The sequence below is a fragment of the Capricornis sumatraensis genome, chromosome 4 (genome assembly GCF_032405125.1).
Source record: "Capricornis sumatraensis isolate serow.1 chromosome 4, serow.2, whole genome shotgun sequence".
Lineage (NCBI taxonomy): Eukaryota > Metazoa > Chordata > Mammalia > Artiodactyla > Bovidae > Capricornis > Capricornis sumatraensis.
In genome coordinates, this window is record NC_091072.1 from 89,641,422 (window position 1) to 89,647,421 (window position 6,000).

The following is a 6,000-nucleotide window of genomic DNA, read 5'->3' on the forward strand; positions in this document are numbered from 1 at the left end:
TCCTTTAAAAAAGTTTAAATATCTTGATCCATTATTGATACAATGAAAAATTCTTTAAGACATTACTGAAATAATAATCAGTTGCTATGTAGCCTTTATTTGACTAATATCGGTAATAAAGACACCAGTATTAGGAAGTATGGAGAACTGGTATTTCTTTTTGTTAGTGGTGTACTTTAAAAAGTGATTTTAATTTTTTTAAGGCAGCAAAAAGTTCCTGGTAACTTTTCTTCTATAAAATATAAAATATAAGATTAAAGGGACTGGTCTTAGAATCCAGTGATCAAATAGGTTCAAACAAACTACGAGATTAAACATCAAGCCAGTCTTTATTGCAAATAGATAATTTCATTCTATTCCTTGTACCTACTGCTTCCATTGTATTCATAAAATTTCCAAAGGACTAATAAATGACTTAAAAGTCTTTTCAGGACTTTTAAGTCCTCAAAAGGTAATAATTAGTACCTTTTAGTACTACTGCAAAATATTTTAAGAACACTGAAAAACATTAGGTTTTCAGCACAAGGGCAAGTCATTTGCAGATGTCTAATGTTACAATGAATCATCAACCAAAATGTTTCTTAACTTTTTCTAAAAGAAATCCAATTTGAAAAGGGCAACTCTTATTAAGAGTCTTCAAAAATGATAGAAGAAAAAAAAATCAAGGCATAAATTTAGTTACAACCTTATATGGTCTTACAAAGTTTACAACCAATCTTTATCAAGATTTTCTATAGACTGAACATGTTACATCATTGCCATAATAGAAGACAGCTTTTGACTATTCAGTTCATAAATACTAAACTACTCCCCGTGTCGGTCAAATCTAAACACTACAGATCAATAACCACTCCCTCTTTACCAATACATAACCCAAAAACACATTAAGTCTTTGGGAAAATGACACATTCATACCAGTAAGATCCTGATATTCAATAATAAAACTGTCTACTTACACTTTTGGAAGAAAAATAAATGACATCTTTGAAAAATTAACCAAATTCTATTTGTATGAGATCTATTCCCTAATTTCACTGCCTTAATAAACACTGATCAAATACCTACAAAAAAAGTCAAAGAAAACTGAACATGGATAATTTCTCACCCAAAGCTTAGAGTTTATATTTAAAACAACATGTATAATTAGTTACTATGTTATCAATCTCCACATCAGCCTTCTACCAATATTGAATTATATCAGAGGACACACTTGATAACACCCTCCTTACATGGTGGCTCCTTACCATGGGGACTCTTTCACTTTATACAGCTAAGAGAAAATACTGAAATGCCACAGTACAAGATCGCTTTGAGGATAAAAATCAATCTGTAAAAATTAAAATGGCTCCAAAGCCAATGTGGAAATGTTTCTTTTTGAAGGAATACAAAGATCTCTTCAAATATCATCTCTTTTAAATATTCATTAGTTAATATCTAAATATAAATGCTAAACACTATGCATAGGCAAGGTTCTAGGAATGAAGATACAGTAGAGAATAAAACGGGTCAAGTTCCTACCCTCATGGTACTTACATTTAACAAACCGGTATTATCTCTACGTTAAGATACTATGCCTGTGTTTCAGGGCATACAAACAATACATGGAGTTTATAATTTAGTGGGATAACAAAAAACAGGTAAAATAACAGACGGGAGGAAGCGATACTTGCCATAGAAGACACGATACTATTTTCATAGGGTGGGGGAGGGTAGGGGTTAGGGGACAGAAGGAACAACACTGTCATGAACCCACACCACATTTTAAAATAAAGTCAGTTTATTATTGGGTTCTTCAGTTGTATTCCCATACCTGGAACATTAAAACCAAACTGGATACAGGTGTTTCAAAGATTTACTTTCTGGCTTCTTCAGATAAGGGAGTCTCAGAATTTATTATGAATGACAGAAAGAAAATCAAGTGAAACCACCTTCACAACAATGCAGAGACCAAAAGTATGGATGGGCTCAAATAAGACTATCATTCATGGCTCTGTGTCCTTAAAGTTATTTAATCATTCTGAATATCAACTTCCTCTCTTAAAATCTGGTAATGAAACTACCCAAAGGGTTCTTCTACACTGACTAAGGTACTTGATGGGACGTCTATCCTCTACAAAATGTAATAATTCACCATAAAAACGTCGTTATTTTTTCCTCCAGCTTCTCTACTATGGATAGACTGCTGCTGCTGCTGCTAAGTCGCTTCAGTCATGTCCGACTCTATGTGACCCCATAGACGGCAGCCCACCAGGCTCCCCAGTCCCTGGGATTCTCCAGGCAAGAACACTGGAGTGGGTTGCCATTTACTGTCCTTCAAGTCAGCAGGACCACTGACTAGTTATCTTATCTCTTCTAGGTCTCAGTTTCCTCCACCGTAAGTTCAGCGGGTGGGAGTGGACGATCTAAATAGCCCTTTCCGGCCCTTAAAAAGTCCCATGACTACATTATGACTCAAATACTATTCAAGGTTCAGTTTTCACGAGTGATACCAGCTATAAGTTAAATGAACGTCTCCCCTTTTTAAATTACCTCTTGCTAAGATTTTGTTGAGCAAGTCCAAATAGCATTCTAATTACAAAATAAGAGGATAAAAATATGAATCTTCGAGTTGAAACCTTTAAGCTTTATAAGAATTATAAATTATATTTTAGATGTTTATATAGTAGATGCCATGCTACTAGCAAAACAAAAATCCAATCAGCTTGAATTTTAAAATATTAAAATCACAATCTTCAGTGTCAACTTTCTACCCCGTTAAAACGTGATTTCCCATTACAGTAACACACAACTGCTCATCTTCACTTCGAACAAGAGCTGCAGGGCAAAAATGTTGTTCTAAACTACTAAGAGGGAGCAAGCGAGGAGGAAGCAAATGGTCAGCTTAAACTCAGCAAGGACAGTCTTTTCTCCAAAAGCTATCGGTGTTTTCAGAAGGAAAATTAGGATGGTTAGATTCAATGGGGGTAGTTTTAAACAATATTCATGGAGCTGACAGTGTTAGGATTAGACACACCGAGATGTCCGAAAAAGAGAAGACGACAAACTTCCTGGATTTTCTTTCCCTCTGTAAGAGAAAGAGATTTCCTCTTCCTGACGATTGGAAAGGCCCCTTTAATAGTTTTTCTCTTTGCGGTGGCTGCTGCCAGATTAGGTGGGGCTCCCTCCGCTGCCTTCCTCCTGCCACTTCCCGCAACAAATGGAGCAAACCAGCCCGGTTTCAGGCAAACTTTTCCCCTGTCAGGCTCGAGCCCGCAAGGCGCCGGGGAGTGGTTTCCCCCGAAAGCTCTCCGCCCCTGCTCGGGACTGGGGGAAGCTGAGTCTCCGCAAAAGACAACTTTCTGGTTTCCGTTCTAACTTCCACTCACACCCGGGAAGGAACCGAGGCGGCCGGCAAGGGGGCTCCGGGGCGGGGAGATGAGTCTTCCGGCGAGGGACGGCGGGCAGCTGAGAGGCAGCGGCGGCCGCGGCCAGAAACGAGCAGGCGGGTGGGGGGGTCCTCGGGCTCTCACTTCCTCCGCCATATTTCAGACATTTGACCCCTTCCGCAAAGCGCGCTGTTCCCCCGCGGCGGCGGCTCGTCCCCGCCGGCCTGGGAGGCAGCGCGCTCGCCGCACCGGCGCCGGGCCCCAGCACCACCTGCCGCGCTGCAAGGCCGCCGTCGCCGCCGCCGCCGCCCTGGCCCCCTGACCGTCGCGCGCGCCCCGCCCGGCCCGCGCCGCACCCCATCAGCTCCCCTCCGCAGGCGCCCGGCCCCCGCCCCGCGCGGCCGCCGCCGCCGCTCCCCTCAGTGGCCACGCACGCACTCTGCCAACCTCTCGCGCTGTCACCGGGTGCCCGCAGCCAGCGTCGCCTCACGCTCCCTCCGGGTCGCTGCTCCCGGCGCCACGGCGGTCCTGCCGCTACCGCTGCTGCTGCTGCTGCCGCCGCCGCCGCCGCTCCGGCTGGTTTACACGCCTGACTCTGGGCGAGGTTGGCGGTGTCGCCTTGACGTCAGGCGTTCAGCCTCGCTCTCGCTTCCGTCCGCGGGCGGGGCGGCACCGAAGGGCGGGGCGAGAGAGTCGAGGGGCGGGGCCACTCGTGCCGACGCCGGGCCCCTTTCGCAGCATTTCCTCCTCGGTGTTTCTCTTCCTTCTCCACCTTGCCCCTTCGGCCTCGCCTTGACTTCTGAGACCTTAGTGGGTTTACACTGGTGCCAAGGGCTTAGAAACCGTCCGAAACTCAAAAGATGCCTTTAGTGCAAACTGTAGTTTAATCACCGACGCCACCAAACAGTTGGTGCTCTCGTATTCCTTTGTGTTGGGGAAAGTGGCCCGAGAAGTAACAGCGCTGTTTCCACACCTAGAGCTCCCGTGAAGGTGCCTAGGCCAGGGCACAGTCTCTTTCATTCTTGAAATGGTTTCTCCTGAAAGGTCAGGTGTCTTAATCTATTACAATTCTTTCCAAATTACGCCGTCAAACTCAGTTAATCAATACATAATCCCAAACAACTTTGTACCTAAATCAACTATATGAGTGAAATAAAGCGTGTATTTAAATGCATGACTCGAGCACTCTAAAAGAATTACCTATAGGGGTCCTTATGTGACTACTGGGCAACAGAAAGCACTTTCTCTTCCAAAATGCCTCGTTTCAAAAAGGGTGGGGACTTAACAGTGGAATTTACCACTATTAGAGAAAAGACTAAAATACAACTACCCTTTATACAAGATGTTAGCTTTTATAAAATTGAGTTTTGGTGGACAAAAGTATTCAAACAGCAAAGTGCAGGGAGAATTTGGGATTGGGAGGTCATTAAAGATTTATTTTTGCTTAGTCCATAGTTTAACTGGACCCTGTTATAAAGCATTCTTGAAATAAATCTTTATGAATTTTTATAAATTTGGAAGATTAGCGAAAATATGATTACTTTTACTCTTTTTAAGAATACTAGTAATTGAAAACTAAGTTAAAGGAATAGATAATGAACTATAATTATCCTTAGTTTTTTTGTATGTAAGTGCTTTCTAGATTTTTCATGATTTAGGTTGATAGAATATGTTACGTATTTTGGTTATTTGTTTCCTTAGAAAATCCTTTTAAAATGGAGATTTCAAAGGCAAGTGTCAGAGCAGTCTGTAGGAATTATTGTAAATTCTGAATGAATGAATCGCCAATAAACTTAAATTTATTGACCTTTCAATTATTGCAGATAACTTTGAAAAGTCTGAAAGCCTGAAACTGAGTTTATGGGAGCAATGTTACTTGGCTATACTGTTTTTTCCCTTCTCTCTGTTTAAACTCTTTGACCTTTGGGCAATTGATTTTCTTTTTTCCCCAGAAAGAGTAGGTTTTAGAAGATTGGAGCTAGAGTTATTTCGAGTTTGAGAGAATATGTAAAATAGTTTAATTAAAATATATTTGTAAGAAAAGAAAAACATTTGTTTTGAGTTTGAGTTCTTGAAAGCTCCTGTCACCTTAAAACCTGCACCATGATATTCCACTGGCAGCTTTAATAGTTCATGCGGGCAAACTGAACTCATCACCTTTGTCACCAAACAAGTTTCTTCTCCTTTGTTAATTATATCATCTTTTAAATTACCTTAAATTGTCTAATTTAAATTAGACTAAATTATCAGTCTTAAATCCTGATACTCCTTTTCCTGAAGCCATCAGTCAATTGGCAGGTCTATCAGATAGTAATTCATTTCTCCCGAGAACCCACTGTTTGGCTTGGCATTTCTTCTCAACTCTTGGACTCCGGGGGCACCTTCCTGCCTTGCCTGTGGCCTCCTGTCTGTTCCTACTGTCATCCTTTCTACACATTGTTGCTAGATATTACCTTAAAGCTTACTAAGCAAGCCACTCTCTTCCTAAGAGAGTATTCAGTTACTCCCCTGTCCTACTAAAATTAAAATCCTTGTATCTTATTTTTCCCTTCCACTTAAAAATGGCTTACAGTCAGAGTAGACTTCTCATCTTGCCCAGCCATAGTGCTTCCCCACCTCTCCAGTGTGCAGAGGT

The 6,000-nt window shown here is 41.8% G+C and overlaps 1 protein-coding gene across 2 annotated transcripts in view; it reads right to left on the bottom strand.

Moving 5' to 3' along the window:
- The window catches only part of RAP1B (RAP1B, member of RAS oncogene family), a 45,838-nt gene extending 41,878 nt beyond the window's left edge, over positions 1-3,960 (bottom strand). The window contains exon 1 of one of the 2 annotated variants that reach the window (XM_068971850.1): positions 3,813-3,960. The gene's annotated coding sequence lies outside the window, so the exon portion shown is untranslated. Of the gene's footprint in view, positions 1-3,803 lie in introns of both variants that reach the window. The other variant, XM_068971852.1, reaches the window with a different exon arrangement.
- Positions 3,961-6,000: the final 2,040 nt, after the last annotated feature.